Source organism: Crocuta crocuta, unplaced genomic scaffold (genome assembly GCF_008692635.1).
Source record: "Crocuta crocuta isolate KB4526 unplaced genomic scaffold, BGI_CrCroc_1.0 scaffold3, whole genome shotgun sequence".
Classification (NCBI taxonomy): Eukaryota; Metazoa; Chordata; class Mammalia; order Carnivora; family Hyaenidae; genus Crocuta; species Crocuta crocuta.
In genome coordinates, this window is record NW_027529934.1 from 4,570,035 (window position 1) to 4,591,464 (window position 21,430).

The window sequence follows — 21,430 nt, forward strand, 5'->3', positions numbered from 1 at the left end:
GTTCCTGAGCCTTTGTGGTTTATTTATTTATTTTAACATTTATTTATTTTTGAGAAACAGAGAGAGAGAGAGAGAGCATGAGCATGGGAGGGGCAGAGAGGGGGGAGACACAGAATCCAAAGCAGGCTCCAGGCTCTGAGCTGTCAGCTCAGAGCCCGATGCAGGGCTCAAACCCACGAGTGGTGAGATCATGACCTGAACCAAAGTTGGATGCTCAACCAACTGAGCCACTCAGGTGCCCCAAGCCTTTGTGGTTTAGAAGGTCAAATCAGGTTGCTTCTATGCTTTTTCTACAGCAAGTCTTCAGCCTTCATAGGCTGGTACTGGTCCGCTGCTCTGCTAACTTCCAACATTTTGCTGTTGTTACCTGCTCTCATGTTCTTTTTGTTTTTGACAAGGTATACCTTTAAAAACATCTTTACTTTCATCTTCGTATGATTTTAGGAGGAAATGTGGTAATCACATATGTTTAATGCATCAACTAGCTGAAATGCTCCCCCTCTCTTGCCATTAAGCATAAATACAGCATAAATATGATGTCTTTTTTGGAATCATCCATATAATGGAATTTGAAAGTTTCTATTATAAAATAGAAAATTTCTATTATAAAAATTTTTTAAACAACATCAGTGACAGGGAAGTGCTCATATAAAAATTATATAAATATCTTCTCTGGTAACAGAAAAATATTCTGTATAGAGGCAACAAGGCATTAACTGTTTATATTGGCTGGTGGTTAAAGAAAAAGTAAACGTCTTTACCCTTGTCCCTGTCTCCTGAATTTTCAAACTTTTTTGCATGTAGATAGAGATGGTTTTCTGTCACTACCCAATAGAGAAAGTTCATGAGAGCGAAATATAGCCAAGGTTAGGAAGCTGAGTCTGAACAAGAAACCAAACTGAAGTGTCAACTGAGTTTGGATCATCTGGATGACTCAGGTTCCCCACCAATGACCATCTACCCAACGACACGCTACCCTCCCCATCCCCTCCCGCCTCTGTGGTGTGCCAGCCATGTGCTTCAAAGGCCATTGGCCCCACTGACATCTCCAAAGATGTAAGCAAGTCAGGAGAATCCCATCCTCTTTGTCACGGGGATAGGTGACTGAGGCCTTAGGAATTTCAGCACATGGCATTCTACTGGCCATGAAGATTGGCACTAAGCTCAGATCGCTTGCCTAATAAATAAAGAAGGCATTCCTTCTCCTTGGGCATTTTCAGGAAAGCAAATAGGCCAGCTACTTTTGGCAGCCTCCCTAGACTGCAAAGAAAGCCAGCTTGGGATCGAAGACAACTCACTGGATGGCAGAGCAGAGAGGCAGACAAAAACACCCACACAGCATACTTGAGAAACAAACCCAGAAGCCTGACTACCTCAGTATTTTTCATTATATGAGTCAATAAACTCCTTTATTTTTAAAGTTGGGCTCAATTGGGTTTTTATTTACTGATAAGTCCCATCACATGCTTAATTATCTAGCTCACCTACCACCATTATATAGTTGATTACAGAAAACAAAATTCTGAGCTTGTCCATATTTACCGGGTTAACTATAAAAGAGTGTTAACATGGTTCTGACATTAAGATTTATTGATAAAATGCCTTTATGACATGGGCTTATTTGCAGTTGAGGGAACTTCTTAACATCAGCAATTGTCTTTTTTATATGAAACAACAAATATATTTACAGATCTTTCCCTCAAGACAGCATTTCCTCTTCTCTTTCTTTCCATGATTAAGTATTAGTTCTGCTTGGGCATAACTTTTAAAATTCATTTACTACATCACCAAAGTGAGAACTGTCAAATCATAAGCATTAGAAAGAGAGGAAAGAATACTCATACTCCAGCAGAACATTTAATTTAAATTCAGAAAATAAATACAGTTGAGGATTACTCCATCTACAGAATCATTTGAAAGCATTGTTGAACTTTGCCATTTTGAAGATGAATATATTATTGATTGAAAAACACTGGGACAAAACAGTTAAAATGGCAACTGCCCTAGAGTCTGAATAATGCACACATTTGTAGAAAATTAGACCAGACAGTTGAAGAAGATTAATATGCTTTGAAAATCTAATCATTTGATAGACTATCATCAGTAATTTAGATAATTATCAATTTTCCGTTTTGTTTTGTTATCTTCTAAACAAAATGAGAAATATAACAAGTATAATAAACACGTAACAGAATCATTTCAGGGGCCTAGACTTTGCTATTTTTCTCTGTCTCGGTGATCCTATCTAGCTAGACTCATGGCTTTAAATACCATCCATACAATCAGTTCTGATCAGTTTCCAGTCTCCTGCCCTGATCTCTTTCCAGTCTCGACTTCTATATCCTACTCCCTCTACAACAATTCCGTTTGGACACCTAATAGTTCAAACTCAGCATGTCCCAAATTCAACTCTTCGTCTTCCCCCTCAAAATCCCTCCTAATCCTCCCTGTCTCTTTAGAAGACGCTTTCATTTTTCCAGTTGCTCAGGACAAAACATCAAGTGACCCTTGACTCATGTCTTTCTCTCAAACACCACAACTAATTCATTGGCAAATCCTTCCTGTTGGCTCTACCATCAAAACATCCAGAATCTGATCCCATCTCTCCACCACCAATTCTACCAGCCTGTGCCACGGCACTATCATCTTGTTTGGATTATTGCAATAGCCTCCTGACTGGGGACCCTGCTACCAACTTTGTCTCCCTAAAAGATCGATTTTTTAAAATACTGAGTTAAAACACGTCACTCTTCTACTCAAAACCATCCAATGGCTTCCTATTTTTGATCATCATGAAAACCAACCCCTCCCCTAATGACTTGTATGAAGGTCCTCTACTTACTCTCTGACTCCCTATCTTTTTACTCTTTACTTCTCGACCACTCAGTTCCAGCCACACTGGGCATACTCTCACCATAAGGTCTTTCTTCATTGTGTGCTTCTACTTGCCTTCCAGACTGTCACAAGGTCATATTTGACTGAAACTTACCCCGGCGATCTTATTTAAAGTGACAAACCCTCTTCTCCACAACCACTTGCCTAAACTCCTGCCATGTTGCTCTATTTTTCTGTTTTCTCTTGACAACGGTAGCTTTCTAACCCTCTCCACGCCTTACTGAGTTATGTTTACGGTCTCTGTCTTTCCCACCAGAAGACAAGCAGCATGTGTTCAGGGGACTTGGTGTGTTCACTTGTGTATTTCAAACATCTTGACCAGTGCCTGGAACATAGTGAGCACTTCGATACATTATTTCCTGAACAAATGGATAGGAAAGGCAGACTTCTGTATACGCCTTATTTGTTGACCACAAAAATGCAATAACTCTAAGACTGAAATGAGATGGTTTTTAGTTTTACAAAGAGCTTTATTATTTGCTTTATTCATTTCCATTGGATGGAAATGTGAAAAATTTTTGAAACTACAAACCGATGCCTGTAATACCTGATACTAGTTGAAAAACAAAAATCAGTAAGCTTTAACATCTCATACACCCACTCAGAATACACGTCTGCGGATTGCAAAGCTTGCCTATAGATTCTAAGCCCTGCACACTGCTCTCGCTGGTCCTGACTCAGGGCTGTGTAGGCAGGTGCACTGGCTACATCCTTATTTTGAAATGATGTTTGTTTCTTCTCTACATCTTCATCTAAAAATTTCCCCAACCTTCAACACATTTTTAAAAGTAGTATAATGAGCATCATACGGCTTTTTTTTTAAACAGCTTTTTTTTTTTAATTTTTTTTTAATGTTTTATTTATTTTTAGGAGAGAGAGAGAGAGAGACAGCGTGAGCAGGGGAGGGTCAGAGAGAGAGGGAGTCACAGGCTGAAACAGGCTCCAGGCTCTGAGCTGGCAGTCAGCACAGAGCCCGACGCGGGGCTCGAGCCCACGAACTGCGAGATCATGACCCAAGCGAAAGTCGGACGCTTAACCGACTAAGCCACCCAGGCGCCCCGAGCATCATACGGCTTTTAATTGCTGTTCCCAGTTTTTAACATTTTGCCCCATTTGCTTTCTCCTCCTTTCTTACACGTATTTTTATTGTTTTCCTAGAATGCGTGATGGCGATGTGCTTATATAATAACATTTCACCCCTAACAACTTCGTCACGTATCACTGAAAAACAGGACATGCTTCTATATCACCACGATAAAAGGATCATACTCAAGAAATTTAACATGAACATAACCTGACATCCAATATAGTTTTTTATATGTGGGATGTAATCGCAAGCCATGCATTATATTTAGCTGTTAAATCTCTAGAATAGTTCCTTCCTCCCTCTGGTCCCCTTTTCCTCCTCTTTCTTCTCCTCTTCCTCCTTTTCTGTCTGTCATGTCACTGACATTGTTTTTTTAGTTTATTTATTTTTGAAGGCAAGAGAGACAGAGCATGAGTTGGGGAGGGGCACAGAAAGAGGGAGACACAGAATGCGGAGCGGGCGCCAGGCTCTGAGCTGTCAGCACAGAGCCCAACGACATGGGGCTCAAACCCACAAACTGCGAGATCATGATGTGTGCTGAAGTTGGACGCCTAACCAACTGAGCCACCCAGGTGCCCAATGTCATTGACATTTTTGAAGTGTACAGGCCAACCATTGCCTCATTACTAGATTCAGATTAAAGATTTTTTAGAAAAACCTCTACCTTAAAATTAGACTTTTAATGTGTGCTATAAAAGAGACAGTACAGTGAAGTGGTTATAAGCGCAGTCCACGCAGCCAGACATACGTGGGCTCAAGTCCAGCTCCACTACTCATGCACCATGAGCAATATTCACTAGCTCTTTGCCTCTGCTTCCCTATTATAAGATGGAGATGATCATACCGCCCATCTCAAAGGACTCTTATGTAGATTAAATAGATTAGCATATGGGAAGCACTTAATACTTGCTGTGTGATAAATGCTTTACGTTAGCTCTGTTTATGGTTTTCAAACAACCTTGACTAACTTCTGTCTAGTGGTTGAGTTGGAGGGGGAAGGGGTGAGGCCGGAGAGAGGGTGGGAAGAAACACAGGAGGAAGCTTGTATCTTCCCGGAGTATGGAGTAACTATCAAAGACCTGGCTTGGAATTTTAATTAAATCCCAATATTGGTTTTTGAACTGTGGAGTGTTTCCACCTCATCACCTTTTGACAAACGGCGTTTATGGCACATTCAAAAGGGAGAGTAAGGTGACTTCTCTGGGCAATCCGTGGGAAAGTTCCAGAGATGAGCCGCCCTGATCTGACTCACCTCTAGAGGGCAGCAGAGGCCCTGGCAGATCTGGGCTCCTTTGCATGTGAACCCCTGGTGACTCACTTCTTTCCACAAACCACCCCCGCCATAGGAGGTCAGCTTTACTCAACAGAATAAACAGGTGTGTGATTGTTTACTTGGGGAGAGGAAGCAAATGACCACACATAGCAGGGGAATACATTATCTTTTTTGTAAGAAAGATATTCTTAAATGTAACTGTTTCTGAAGGCTAAATATATCACACTAATGTGTGTGCTTCATCCAAAGCTGGTAACATGAAGCTCACTAGATCTGGTTCCAGCAATTAATTCTTAGCAAGCAGCTGAGTGTTGAGAGTGACTTTGTGATATAATTGCTACCAGTGCCAACTCCCCGTGGGCAGGGAATACCGTCTCCTCTGTGCAGGACAGAGCTTATCTCTGCTGCCACTTTGACTTTACAGTTTCCATACACGGATAGGGGCTTTCTACTCTATGTCAACTTCAAGAACTTCTGGTCGCTGTTTCTATCAGAAGTCAAGTTTTCTTCTATAGCTTAGCTATTACCAGGTGTGAAATAGGCATCTCTTAAAACTTGCAGAGAGTTCAGAAATAGATTCAACCACAAATAAATTATGAGCAACATTATTAGCACATTCTGGATATTTCAGTTGGGCTGTACAAACTAATGGGCAGGAGCACAGAATCTGAGAGCCGATAGCCCACGCTCGAATTCCAGCTCCACAAGATCTGGAATGAGTTATTTAACCTCTCTGTGCCTCAGTTTCCTCATCTGTAAAATGGAGATATTCCTAGTACCTACCTCATGGTGTCATTAAGAGACTTTAAGGAGTTAGTACACGTAACACTTCAAACAGTCCCTTGCATTTATAGTAGAACCTTGGTTTGTGAGCACAATTCGTTCCGGAAACATGCTTGTAATCCAAAGCACTTGACTATCAGAGCAAAGTTCAAGAACCACTGGCTCAGTTGTGATCACATGACATTCCGTGTCAGGCACTAGTCATATTGCAAAGCACCGCTTGTTTATCAGTTAAAATGTATTAGAAATGTTCACTCGTCTTGTGGAACATTTGCAGGACAAGTCACTCACAATCCAAGGATTTACTGTAATAAGTGCCGTAGAACTGTTAGTTTTTATTATCTAGGACCTCAGAACTTTCGGCAAGCATTCAATCCTCTCCCTCCTCCCTTCTCCCTCCTGAACAATATGGCGGCGCAGCAGACACTTGGGCTCAATGCACCCATAGAACATTATCCTCTGTAGGGATCTGCTAAAACGGAGAACTTTCCTCTTCACCCAAAACACAGGAAGAAAACCGTACAAATTCTGCATTCCCTCAGCCTTCCCCTCAAAGTGCTCTCCTCCACCTTTGTGCTGTTCTTTGTGGACCAGTAAGCTTCTAGCTGATTGTCTTGACAAAGATTGAGTTAGCACTTGTTTCTCTTAGTCCCTGGCTCTAGCACAGCCATTCGCAAACTTTTGAGGTGTTTACTTAATTGGTCACCCAGCATTATGCACAAACTTTTCCTCATTTTACCAAGGGCAATGAGACAGACAAGTATCATACATACTCCTCCTTTTAAAGCAGAAAATAAAGAGAATTTCTTTAGCAAAAATAAAGTGAGTTCTTTTAAAGGTTTAAAAAAGTTTCAAAAAGTATTTCAGGACAGTGTTCCACAAAAACTAAAAGGGAAAAAAATTGGTTCCCTGACTTGGAGAAGAATATACACTTTATTTTAAAATACGAAAAAAAAAATTAGAGGCACCTGGGTGGCACCAACCAAGAGTTGGTTGAGCGTCCGACTCTTGAATTCAGCTCAGGTAAGGATCTCATGGTTCATAGGATTGAGCCCCACATCAGGCTCTGCGCTAATAGCATGGAGCCTGCTTGGGATTCTCTCTCTGTCTCTCTCACTCTGCCTCTCCCTCTCTCGTGCAAGCTCTCTCTCTCTCTCTCTCTCATAATAAATAAATAAACTTTAAAAAAATAACAAAGAAAAACATAAAACATTTAAAAAAAACCCTCAAAAACAAGAGGGTGATGAGTAGCTAGCATTATCAGGTCAGCAATATAAACTGACATTCTCTTAATGTGAAAAACAGGGTCTGTGTAAATGTGCCATGTGAAGAAAGGCTTGTGGAATCCCCTTTTGTGTAGTTTTATGAGAACTGGGCAGAGTCCACTGGAAGGATACTCTAGGAGTAGCACATTCTTTGAGGTAAACCAGTTACCTGATTTTTTCCGTCTGTTCTCTGAGCTTCCCCTAGGCTTGGGGGCTTGGGTATCTGAAACTTAGTTCAACAAATCACTAATGGATTCCTCTGCAGACAAAATTCCAGCATTTTTCAGAAGCCCAATAAAATCAAAATAACGTATGCTACGTGGTCAACTGTGAAAACTTTCAAAAATATATTGATAAGACAGCGGCACACTGTGAAGATACAACCTTTCCCAAGTGGCACAGGGGTTTAGGCACATGGCTTTCAGAGTCAAACTGCAGGCTTTCGGATCCCAGAGGTTCCCCTTATAAGTTTTGAGACCTTGGGCAAGGTTCGGTGGAGATAACAGTCCTTACCTGCAGCAGACACCTGTCTGTGTTTCTGTCCCAACTCCTTCAATAAGCACCTGATGCTCTTCTTTCCTAGATTCCACTCCCCGCCCCCAACCTCCCACAGACACATTCCTTGCCCCCCATGTCGGTTGTTACCCAATGGCTGTGCAGCAGGCTGAAAGCCAAGCTTCCCTTCCTGGCCTATAGGGTTTCCCTACAGGACCACCTGAAGCTATCCCGGAAGGGATTTGGCCCCAGACGTCTCTTTGCTTGTCTCAACTCCCTTTTCCTGCCCTCCTTCCATTGCCCCTTACCAGTCTCTCCTTGAGCCACCTCAGGGATGATTCCCTTGCATTGGAACCTCATCTCAGCATCTGCTCCTGGAGAACCAGGACTTCACATGTAGCTGCCCCCCACCCCCAGTTTTGAAAGAATGGACGAAGATGTTAGGTCAAAACCCCCTAAAACAACCTGGCATGTTAAGTGCCGTCTTAAGGTCATTGCCTGAGCTTGGACCCGCAGCACCAAGGATAACCCAGGGGGCTCTACCGGGACTTCAGACACACCGGATGCCACAAACATACAAACTCTTGAGAAATGGTGAGAGAGCTGAATAATCCACATAATTGCTTCCGTTCGCATCACTGGTTGCACCCTTGGCCTTAATTACAAGGGAATAAATGCTTCTGGCTGAGTTGTAACATAAAGAGGCTGCTACTGTGTGCTCCCATGAGACCCGCCACAGGCATTCAATTTAGTTAATAAGTATGGAGACTGGAAGACTCGAACGTTCTCTCTCCCACATGTGATATTTTTTTTATAAGTGAAAACTCTTTGGTTCATCCTTTCCTCGGGTTTCATGGAGTAGTTTCAAGGTTGCTTGTTTGAAGGTAAGCAGCAGGAGTCTTAAGAACTTAATTTTAAGAAATTCAAAGAGCAAAGAATGTACTTTGTTCTTTGAGTTCCTTAAACCTATATTTCATATCCTTTCATAATAATTTGTCTTTTATGGATAAAATATACACAAATCACTTAGGAAAAAAGGCATCTGTAATGACCTTGGGCGACCAAGTTCTTCTGTTTTTAAATGGCATGCACAGAGTATATTATTAAGACTTCTATATGGTAGCATTTGTAGCACAGCTCCGAAAGAGAATTTACCATTTCTTTATTATTCAGTTCAAATATAAGGGCAAAGAAACTTACTCATAGGATTTCTTTTTTTAAGGTTTTCATTTATCAGCTCCTGGAAAAAAAAACGGATACAGGCAAAATCCCAACATGATAAAACCTGAGCTAAAGTAATAGTGGCTGGGGGGAACCTCTATGTGAATTATTATGATCTTAGGTCCTAAAAAAAAAATTATTCTTGTCTGGTTCTCTCATCTGACCTCACTACAGACTGGCTTTTGTCCACTTCACAGCACTTGAGTCATTAATGATCTCCTCCAGGACAAATTGAATGTTCTCTCTTCTACCCTTATTCACTTTTAATCTATTTGTTGCCTTTGTTCGACTCAACCACTACCTTCCTCCTCCTCCATAAGCCTCTCTTCTAATTTTGTCTGATCCTTTAGTATTTTTTTCCTTTTCAGTTTTGTCATATATTTTAAAAATAAAAATGAAAACGACAATTAGAAATGAGGGGAAAAAGTACTCCAACCCAAACACTATTATTTTGTTGGATTCCCACCCCCCCCCTGTTTTTTTTTTTTTTCTAATTGGTTTGTACATATTGTGAGTAGGATTTTGTATCCTCCTTTTTTTTTACCAAATATATTCAATTCTTTCCCATGTTGCTATAGAATCTTCGAAAACTCCAACCTTAATTCCCGTTAATAATTTCATCTCTGTCTCACTCCTTCTCTGTCTGTTCTTTCTCCATGCAAATTCACCCTTTTCCTCCAATAAACCCATGGCTGAGCCCAAATTACTTTATATCCCACATTCTCCTTTCATGTTCAAGTCTTCCTTTTGTCCTAATGATATGAATACTAATTTAAAAATAAAATAAAGTATGGGCACCCCAGCGCTCTGTTGGTTAAGTGTCTGACTTTGGCTCAAGTCATGATCTCATGGTTCATGAATGTGAGCCCCGCACCATGCTCTGAGCTGACAGTGCAAAGCCTGCTTGGGATTCTCTCTGTCTCCCTCTCTCTCTCTCTCTCTCTCTGCCCCTCGCCCTTCCTCTCTCTGTCAAAATAAACAAACTTAAAAAAAGTTTAAAAAAATAAAGTAAAACGGTGTCATCAAAATATTCATATTCAAATACTACCCATTCTGGAAGTGAATCTGGCACTATAGATCAAAGATAGAGTCTTCTGAAACGCCTAAAACATATGTTTCCTCTAAATAATTCCCAAGATTTTTCAGAGTTCCTACAAAAGTAACAACTAGGTACTTAATTAGTAGTTTTCAACAAGATCGATACCCAATGAGCACTTTCCAAATTCTGCTCCAGAAATGACTAGTGCAATACTAGCAGATGTTCAGTTTTTTAAGGGGGGGGGGGGTGGAGAGGTGATATGATAACAAAAATAAATGGTTAGAAAATTTTTAATTAAAAGATTTTTTTACTGTGAGAATTTTCAGAGCCTTTAATATTACTCCCAGCATGTAGCACAGTTGGTAGGTGTTCAATAAATATTTGTTTAGTACAGAAATTTGCATCACGAATCTCCAGGAAATAATACAACATGTAACATTTCCCCAAAGAAAAGCAATTTATATTTATTAGAGATATTTAAACAGCTATTTAAAAGATTGTTTATTGCCACATTGTTTAAACTAGTTAATAACTCCAGACAATCCTAATGTCCATCAACTAGGTGTTGGTGAAAGAAATTATGGTACAATGAAAGACCCCGGAGCTATTACAGATTATGTGATAGGTCAGTTTGGTGTTGAATATCTAAAGAAGAATGACTTGATCTTCTCTTGAGGGTCTTGTGGAAAAGATTGCATCTGGATCTAGGACTGGATTGGCTCCTTTCCTGGTTAGCTTCAACTGTGAACGGGATATATTATAACTTCAGCTCAGTTTCCTCAGCTCTAGAATGAATCTTTTAAGCCAAATGATCTGCAGGATCCCATTAGTCAAAGTTTAATGACTTCATCTAAGAGGTCTTATTTTAGCTGTAATGAGTGTTTTGGAAATTAAATGAAGTGCAAGGGGTGTTATGCAATGAATTAGATTAGTTTTCTATCTTCTCCATGGACTGCAAACATTATAATAAATAAATACACAAATAAATAAACACACATTTTTATATCAGTTCCATGCAATATATCAAAAGTCTCATAAATTTGTGTACACTTAACCCAGCGAGTCTACTTTTAGGATCTAGCCTAATGAATTATTCAAGGATATAAAAAAGACTTAACTTAGCAAAGCAAAGATGTTCATTTCAACAAAAGGAAAAAAACATGGACACGAACCATACCTAACAAGGAACTTGTTAATTAGATGATAGTACATTATAAAATATCACAGTATGAAGTCATTAAAATGATGTAGAAAAATATTTAATATTACGGAAACAGTTTTAAAACATTTTTAAGATGAAAAGAGCAGGTTATAAAAGAGCATGTACAATATAATCCCATTTTTATTGTAAAATATTTCTATGCTCATAAAGAAAGGTGTAGAATGACTACAAAATAGCCTTCACACTGGTAATCTCTGGGTTTATATGTGTTTTCGAAGTTTCATAAAGTTAATATACATTGCTTATAGAGCAATAAAATCAGTGGTCTTATCCAGGTTTTCCATAGTTTTTTAACTTAGCACTCTATGTAACATAAATAAATCATTCATGGTCAAAGGAAAAAATGGGAGTCAATAAAACTACATCAGTAAATGTTTGCTTAAAATGATAATGTTACTAACACTGTCCTTGAAGATGTTAGTCTCTTTCCCAAAAACTGTGGTAAGGCCAGAAATGAATTTTTTTAGATACCTTAAAGAAATGATAAGTTCAACTGCATGCAGCCTTCTGTCTCTTGATCCATAGTAGTCTGGTGTATTAAATGACGCTGACAAACACTAGTGTCTAAGACCAAGAATTAAAGGAAACCAAGGTGTCATGATTCTGAATACTTGGCATCATAAGGTTATTTGAAGACTCAACAATCTGCACGAAGGAACAATCCCAAGAAGTCTCTGTAATGACACTCTAAATGCCGTTCTTAACACCGGTGCCTTTAAATTTCAGAAAACGATTTATTTAAAAGGTGGTGGAATCCACAGAGCATGGTAATTTTTATTTTCTCTAGAACATTAAAAGGAGTACCATCTTCAGTCTCCATCATTTAAGAAGAAAAATATTCTAATCATAAAAAGGTTCTAATCTCAAATTAAAAAAAATAAGTCCTTTCAAATAAGTCAGTGTGGCTTCATAAATATAGATCTTGCATTATTCAGATTCCTCTTATTTTACTGCACACTGGCCAAACTTTGGCAGGCACCAGCACCCTTTGTAAAAGTCACGGTCACCTAGCAAAGAGGTCGCTGTAACCCCCTCCTCCCAAGCAAACTGGTACTATGTATTTTTAGTCAACTAACTATTCAGAAAGAGGTTGAGAAACATTCAGAGGATTTAGGAACGTGAACTGGGTTCAATGTCGTTTAGGTTGGGAAAAGGCAATTCTTTTGGTTGAAGTTAATTTAAATAATAAGACAGTAAAACCAAAATGACTTTAATCACCTCCCTTCCACTGTTTCCTAAAATTCAGTCATTCACGTCTTATCTTCACAATTTTCATCATACTTACAAAGCACCTCTACTATTATCTCCTTAATATTTTCTCTTTGGGTCTTCTCCTCTGGGCAGTATAATATCTATGAAATCAGAGGTTTGATGGGAGTAGTGTACACATTTAACCATCAGCCATCTAAAAGGATTGTACATATTTGCCCCTGCAAACCCTCATGTAATCTAACTTCCTCACTTCATTGAGGCCCAGCATGTTAAGTAACGTATTCACTACTTGCCGTGTTCATGGTCTTACTTGAAGGGGTTTGCAGAGCAGTTGATGGATTTGAAAAACAACAGCAGTGCACGCAGGAGATTCTGTTCACGGCTTGTCAACGTAATTATCTACAAGTTACGTACATAATTTCAAAGATGCTGGAAGTTACCTGCCCCTCCTCTTACCAATTTCACATTTTTTTCTTTCTTACAGTTCATAAATGGCTCAACACTCTGCCATGCTCTATACATTCATCCGACAACTATTTATTGAGTACCTACTTTGTGCCAGATCCTTCCTGAGGTGACAGTAATGAGCCAAACGGACAAAACACCTTGCCCTTATGAAGTTTCCATTCTCTTGGAGCTGTATAGCTTCCTAAATGTATGCCATATTTCTTCTTTGCTATTCTAAATCTCTGGAGTTCAAGATGTGGGTCTAGGGGTGCCTGGATGGCTCAGCCAATTAAGCATCCGACTTCGGCTCAGGTCATGATCTCACGGTTTGTGGGTTTGAGCCCTGCATTGGGCTCTATGCTGACAGCTCAGAGCCTGGAGCCTGCTTCTGATTCTGTGTCTCCCTCTCTCTCTCTGACCCTCCCCTGCTCACGCTCTCTCTCTCAGAAATAAAAAAAGCAAACAAAACATCAAGATGTGCGTCTAATCTACTTTGGTTCCTTTGTAGTACGCAACAGAGCGTTCTGCAGTGTTAAATCAGTGAATGAACAATAAAATGATGCCTAAACCCTTTGGTTTGTTTGTCCTTTGACCCCAAGAACTATATTTAATCACTTTGATTTATTCCACTTCATCCATTTGTTTTTTTCGGTTTTCAATTTCCCTGATTTCCATCTACAAAATCCGAAAGGTGAGAAAAGACAAAGATGTAGCTTGTTTTGAAGGAAAACCAGAAAGCAATGCATACAAAAAATGAAAATTTCATCAGCTATTATTAAAGGACTACATTTCAAAAATATGTCAGTAAAATAAATGGCAGAATGTTTACAATTTCTTAAAAAGTAGCCATTAGAATATATACAGATAAAATATATGTTGTCCTGTGTGAACTTTCCAAAATAGCTCAATATATTATTTGTCTCTTTAAACTTGCTGTATTTAATACTGTTGTGTAAATTCATTGGTTATCAAGCAACTTATTTTCCAGCTTAAGAAAATAGATTGTATTTACCTTAAATTTTCATGATTCCCCAAATAATAGACATTTAATGTTAGTGGTAATCCTTGTTAGGAATGAAAACCAAAGATTTTTTTTTTTAAAGTGTTGGGGTAACTCAAAGTTAAGATGATAACAGTTGACAATTTTCAGCTTTTGCATGGATGTCATGCTATTGACTTTTTTCCTTCTGTATTTTTCTTCCGTCTTAAAAAAAGAAATAAACTATACTGATACATTCAAATGCTTTGTAAAAATGAAAGCTATAAAATAGGTAGATTAAGGCTTTAAGGCTTTAAATATCACACCTCATCTCTTCTTTTTGCAACACTCCTCTGCCCTCACATAAAATTGTTGGGTGAGGTGCTCAAGGTCACCACACATTTGTTAACAACTGTCAAATTCTATACCCACCCACCCTCCTCCAGCCACTAGATGACACTGCCTTCCCCCAAATAAGAAAGTTGTTAACAGTTCTCAATAAAAATAGAAATATACAAGCTAAACTTTGTTATATTTAGTCCTTTTTTTTTTAAATGGGGGAAAATGTGGTGAGAAGTTCCAGAGGCAAAGAAAAGAGCTTACAAGTCTAGATGAGAACCAAATAGGTCAGTAACGGGCCTTTTCCCTGAACCTCTGTTGTCTTTTTACTCAATTTTTAGTATCTAGTTAGAACTATTATATTTCTGAATCATGAGGACAAAGCCAGCTTAAGATCTTCCCTCTTCCTTCCTTCCCTCCCTCCCTCCCTCCCGCCTTCCCTCCCTCCCTTCCTTCCTCTCCCCCCAAATACAAGAAGAAAATATGGCTGGGATTNCACTCGGAAATATTTATGTACTTCTCTCTGACTTGGTTACTCCTCCCACTGATGTTAATAGCTGCTTCTTCTGGGCTAACTCTGCCTCTAGTAGAAATGTTGCAGTGTAGCTGAGATGCTGGGGTTGGGACTGTAAACGATGCATTAGGGATGCTCTTGCTGCCCTTCAGCCGGAAGCAAAGGTTATTTCTGAGTCTGCATCGTTGCTTGCCAGCGAGATAACAGAACACTGTCACCTGCAAGCATTGCTGGAACATGGGTGCTTTTGACCATCTAGATTCTCCCTCCCTCCCTCCCTTCCTTCCTTCCTTCCTTTTTTTAAAATGCTTTTATTTTCCAGAGAGAGACAGAATGTGAGCAGGGCAGTGGCACAGAGAGAGGGAGACACAGAACCTGAAGCAGGCTCCAGGCTGTCAGTATAGAGCCCGACGTGGGGCTTGAACTTGCAGACTGTGAGATCAAGGCCTGAGCCAAAGTTGGATGCCTAACCAACTGGCCACCCAGGCATGCCAGAGGTTGGTTTTTCAAAGCCAGAAAGAAGAGCTTGACTTTGATGAGATAAAGAGCAGCTGGGAGTTCTTCAACAGAGAGTCTCATTATGAAAGCAATTATTTCAAGACAGTATGTTTGACAGCAGTAACTCAGGCACACAGAAGAGCGGGAGACCCTATTCTGGATCCTGGGGTTGCTTTGTTTGGGGGGCACCATGGTGCTAACTCATGGAGTGTTTGGCCAGGGGTGGAACATCCGATCCACACAGGTCTCCGCTGGGTTGTCCCTTGTTCAGCTCACTTGTCTATGTGAGGGCCTCTCTCGGGGATATGGGTGCCCACTCTCCTGCCTCCCATGGGAGACCTCAGAGAGCCCTTCTCCCACACACCCGTTTCCAGTACACGAGACTAGCACACAGTCCCCTGAAAGCTAAGGGGACTCCTCCAGCATTTAGCCTGGAAGGAAACTAAGGTGCCCACTCTCTTCTCAGATAAGCTCCCCAACTTTCCTCTTGCTTTCCTTCTAACTCTCCCTCCTACTCTTGACCTGGGGAATCTTCTCTGGGCAGAGCGAGTGCTTGCTCTACGTCATCATGAATCTGCGATTCTGCTATGACTGGAGCTTGTCTGCCGAGACCCTCAGCTCCTGAAGCCCAAGAGCCCTTTCTCTTCTCCTCTGCAATATCATCTCTTCTCTGAGTCAGGGCTGAATGGGAGGGATGGTGAAGGCACTGTAGAGCTGGCTGGCTGATCTCTGGCTATCTCAAAATACTACCGCTATTGCAGCCATCTAGGCATGCAGCCATATGACGTGACATAAAAATAAAAATGATGGGGAGGCACCAGGGTGGCTCAGTTGGTTGAGCGTCGAGGACTCTTGGTTTCAGCTCAGGTCATGATCTCACGGTTCATGGGATCACACCCTGAATTGAGCTTTGCCCAGACAGCACAAAGTCTGCTTGGGATTCTCAATCTCCCTTTCTCTGTCCTTCCCCTGCTCATGCTGTCTCAAAACTAAAGAAATAAACTTTTTTTTTTTTTTTTTTTAAAGGAAAGTGCCCCTGGTAGAGAGTAAGAGCTCCAGAAGTATTTGTTAAATAAAATAAAAATACTTGGGGCGCTTGGCTGGCTCAGTCAGTAGAGCCTGTGACTCTTGATCTTGGGGCTGCAAGTTTGAGCCTCATTGGGTGTAGAGATTACTTAAAAAAATAGAAGTTTTAGGAAAGAAAAGAAAAATATCTCCCCAGACGGTTAAGTCTCTCCTACCCCAGTGAATTTTTCACTTTCCATTTCTTGAACCTATTCTGGGGGCCTTCTTTCGGTCCATCTTTAGTCTTGCTTCTAGAAGGAACCACAAGGTCAAGTCTTTTGTAAAACCTTTCTACTGTATTTTGTTCCTCCCTCTACTAAAACATTTGCTGAGAGGGGAGGGGCCACTGGCTCACTTCGAACAACAAGCAACTCTTGATCTTGGGGTCATGACTTTAAGCCCCACGTGGGGTATAGACATTACTTCAATTAAAAAAACCCTTTTATTGTATCATAATTTGCATGAATTTCCTGTGGCAGCTGTGCCAAATTACCTCGAACTAGATGGCTTAAACCCACAGAAGTGTATGGTGTCGTCGCTCTGGAGGCTAGAATTCCGAAAACCAGCATCACGGGGCTGCAGCCAAGGTGTGAGCGGGACCACACTCCTGGAGGCTCAGAGGGAAGAGCCGCTCTCGGCACCGCCTAGCTTCTGGTGGCCGCCTGCATTCCTGACACCGTGGCCTCATCACCGTCACGTCTACCTGCCCGACAACATTGCTGCTTCCCCTCGTCTGAGTCAAATCTCCTCTGCCTCTCTTGGAAGGACACTTGGGATGGCGTGGAGGGCTCAACCAGGATAATGTGGCGTGATCTTGTCATCTCAGGACCCTCCATTTAACTTAGTATGTTCCGCAAGACGCTTTTACCCTATATAAGGCAACACCTGGCTCTAGGGATTAGGAGCAAACATCTTTGGATGCCATGACTCAGCTACTACAATAATGATGCGAATGTCGGTGTTGTCACCTTTGCGTGACAAGGCTCCATCCCAGTGCAAGCACGTCACGTGTAATCGATAAGTGAAATGCTCGCACAGGTAGAGCGGGGCAGGGTAGAGCCCCACTGTCCGTGCTCCTCGCTATTCCTTCTTTGCGAACGCTTTCTTTCCCTAGGCCAGGGCTATTTCTTTTCCGTGCTAATCTGTGGCTGGAAAGATATTTTACTCATGAATTGGATCCACTTCTGGGTTAGAGAAATTAGGCAAAGGGGGCCTTTGTCCCTGCATCATTTCCTCCGAGCCGAGGTGAGGCAAAGACCAAAAACCTCCATTCCAATCCTGTTCATAGGAGCTAAGGGGCGGAGGGGAGGGTGAAAGGTGGAAGGGGCCCTGGCTGCTGGAAGGCGACTTCCACAGATTCTGAGAATGCAGAGCGCCAGACTGGCGAGGGCGAGCCGCACTAAGAGTGCTGTCAGCACGCTGCCCGCCTGGCTTGTCGCCATGGCCTGGCCGTTTATTTTAAACACAGTTTTCTTCGTAATCTAAGCTCCTACATTCATGACCGTTGCTTAACTGCCCATTTCCCCATCTCGAGTCACTTGAGTTCACAACAGGCATTTTTCTAAAGGGAGGCTGTTTCTTTTCCAGGGTTCCTAAATCACGGTCACCTTCACTCACAAGAATAAGTCTGTTCCAGCCACCGCTCACCTGGGAAGACGGGACAGTAGCCAGGCTGTTGTTTTTCATGGTCATTGGAAATCTCTCCCAATGAAAGAAGACAAACGTCACTTGCAATAAGAGAAGCAAACAAGTAGGTTACTTCGTACAATGAGTCCTTAAAACTGTAAATTGTTTACTGTGTTAGAATTGTTTATTTACTGTCGGGCCAGACTTTTTCATCTTTGTGCCGGTTGGAGCCCCACAGGATCAGAATGTTAAACAAACTGTAGAGCCCAAAAATGTATCCAAGATTTGCCTAGGTAGGCATGTAATCAGAAACTCCAAAGGTTTGAAAAAAATTCTTTCATTTACATGTAATGCCCATCTTTAATAAAACATAATCATCAGAACTAATTTAACAAGTGTGGCTGGCATAGAGCTCCTTTTTTTTTATGTCTTTATTTTATTGTGAGAGAGACAGAGAGTGAGTGGGGGAGGGGCACAGAGACACACACACACACAGAATCTGAAGCAGGGCTCAAACCCACAGACTGTGAGATCATGACCTGAGCCAAAGTCGCACGCTTAACCAAATGAGCCACTCAGGCGCACCTAAAGCTCCTTTAACGTAGTGGTCTGGAAACTGCCAGAGCTTTTATTGATCAGAGTCGACTCCTGTAGCCTGGCCAACAAGACCGACTTACCGCCGAAAATCATCTCAAACAACACTCTCCCTCTGGCTCTGTTCCACTGTCTTTCCTAGGGATCATACTTCCTCCTACCAATGGAACTTTGCATATGCTCTTCCCTCTGCTTAGAATGCTTGTCCCTCTTTCTCTCCCCTTGATTAAGTTCTATTCATCCTTTGGACTGTAGCTCAAGCATTACTCTCTGAAGAGCTTTACCAGATTAGCTCAAATTCCCCAAGCACTGGCTTAGCATTTAAGACCCCTGACTGTACTTGTGTGGTTATCTGATTAACATCTTCTCCTACCGTACAGAGCTCTGTGAGGGCAGAGCGTCAGTCAGTTTCTGTTATCATTATGTCACCAGCTCTTCTCAGCGTTGCTGGAACACAGTAAGCATGTAATAAATATTTAAATGTCAAACGATTATGTTGTGGAATCTCATGCTTGCTCTGCACTGGGTTCTTGCCTTCACAGGGCCTCATCCTCATCATTAGTGAGAAAATGCCTCTCCCATTCCCCAAATCCTAGGATATTTATGGTTCCTGTCTTGAGCCTGTAAGATTGACCAGGCTAGAGCTAGAAAGTCGGCACACTGTTATCTGCCTGCCAATATGCCATATCCCAAGCAACAAACTAGAATTACCCTCTGTACCTTTGCCCCCTCCTTAATACTACTGCCTTGATTCTGGCTTCCATCGCCTATCATTTAAAATACTGTAAATTCGGGGTGCCTGGGTAGCTCAGTCGGTTAAGTGTCCGACTTCCGGTTTCAGCTCAGGTCATGATCTCACAGTCTGTGAGCTTGAGCCCTGCATGGGGCTTTGCGCTAGTAGTGCACAGCCTGCTTTGGATTCTCTCTCTCCCTCTCTCTCTGCCTCTTCTGCACGTGTTCTCTCTCTCAGAATAAACTTAAAAAACAAAACTGTTTACAATACTATCAATGCTCCCTTAAGTGGTGGATCTGTGTTCACTCTTCTCCTCTCATAGTCTGTCTGCAAAGCTGCCAGTAGAACTCAGTCTAAACGCTGGACTGACCTTGACCCCCCTTTGCTTAAACATCTCTCAGTGTTTCCCACGGCGTGTCTTCGACAAAGCTCACCTTTCGAGAAGACATCCTTCCCCTGATCCTGTCTCCCCTCCTGCCTTCTTGAGAACTCGTGTTCCACCAGGAATCATGCACAGGGTCCCAACACGCACTCTGCCTTTCAAGTCCCTGTGTTCTCTCTGCCTAGAAAACGTCTCCACTCCTTTGCTAGTGGAGTTTCACTTATCATTTTAGGCTCAAGTGTTCTTTGCACGTGGCCCAGGCCCTGACTCAGCGCCCCTTTCTCAGGCTGGTTCCGTCACTCACTGCCTGTGTCCTCACGGGGTCCTGGGCCCAAGCTGCCCCAGCAAACACTTCTCAGTGAGCTACATTTGTACGCAGAGGGACATGTGCGTTAAGAGCATGGGTCGCATATTCAGAATGACAGGAGTCTGAAACCAAATTCTGCCACTTATTGTGTGGCCTTGGAAATGATTCGTAGTTTCCTAATTCTGGAAAAGGGGGACTTACTGCTGAACTCACTGGGTTGTTGTAATTACAGAATAAATGAGGTGATATGTTTAATGCTCTTAGCACAATTGGCCCATTACACTAACTAATGCTAATTGTCACTGGGTTGTGTGTCAAATGGTGTTTTCTGCTAAATTCTCCCCACTTTCAAGAGTTTTTACTAAATGCACATCAATTTCAGTCCTTACTCAATCCTTTGCAGAACAGAGTATAACCTCCTTTGTCACAGGAGTAATACCAATAGTATGCACGTTTATAGGACTTACGTACCAAGTACTGTACAAACGACCTATGCGTCTTTCAAATCTTCTCTGTGATTCGTAACCAAACTGACTCTTCTAAGATGACAGTGAGTGGTCGAAGCGATTAAAGCCACTGCAAATTCTAGCCTGGTGTTGTGGCCACAGCATGGCTGGTGGAGCCCCAAGAAAGTCTAAGTTCCTTGAAGGCAAGGTCATCTCTGAAAAGAGAAAAGTCTCAATGCAGAGACTCCGTGAGCCCAGAGTCCTGTTCCTGTAATTAACTTCCACCAGAGGGGCAAACGTTCACACTGAACACTGGAGAGACTCCCCGGAAGGTTCGGAACCTTACGAGGTTGAAACGCCTTTTAACCTTGCGAGAGCACCCCTTAACCACCAGCACATCACACTCTTCCTCGGTGGTTTCCATCGGTGTTCCCGGATGACTCCTTGCAGGGTCTGCGACAAGGACAGACTACGTAAGGTTGAGAAGACACCTGTGTCCCCTCCTTTATGCCAAGGGCGGGTCACCGTGGGGGCCAGGCTTGACTGTCCGAGGAAGCCTCGGGAACTTGCNCGCCGCGCGCCCGGCACGTTCCCGTTTTCCGAGTCGCGCGCCCGGGAGTGCAGGGTCCTGGCCCCAGACATGGGCTCGGAGCCAGGCGCGTCCCAAGCACGGGAACGCGCCGCAGGCTTGGTGCACTGCCGGCCCGGCCCCGGGTTCGAGCAGCCAGTCTGTCCCCTTTAACTTGTGCTTCCTACGGCGTGTTCTGTCCCCCGCAGCCCAGCCCTGCCGCACACTTGCCGTTTCCTCCCTGGAACTTAATGACACTTAACGTTTCATGTAAAGTACGCGGCCCCTCCTCTTCCTTCTCACTCAACACCTGTGTTTGGAGAGAAGCCAGAGGGGGTGCTGACTACGCACCTGAGATGAAGGGCTGCACCGATGGGACGTGCCTGACCTTGGTTTGGGATTTTGAAAACATGGTCTCTGAGAGGATTAGGCAAAATGTG

The 21,430-nt window shown here is 42.2% G+C and overlaps 1 long non-coding RNA gene across 1 annotated transcript; it reads right to left on the minus strand.

Moving 5' to 3' along the window:
• Nucleotides 1-10,570: 10,570 nt before the first annotated feature.
• Nucleotides 10,571-20,647, minus strand: LOC144230792 (uncharacterized). The gene is made up of 3 exons (XR_013334872.1): nt 20,448-20,647; nt 11,752-11,844; nt 10,571-10,799 (listed from the first exon to the last, which is right to left on the minus strand). It is a non-coding gene; the product is annotated as an uncharacterized LOC144230792 (long non-coding RNA).
• Nucleotides 20,648-21,430: the final 783 nt, after the last annotated feature.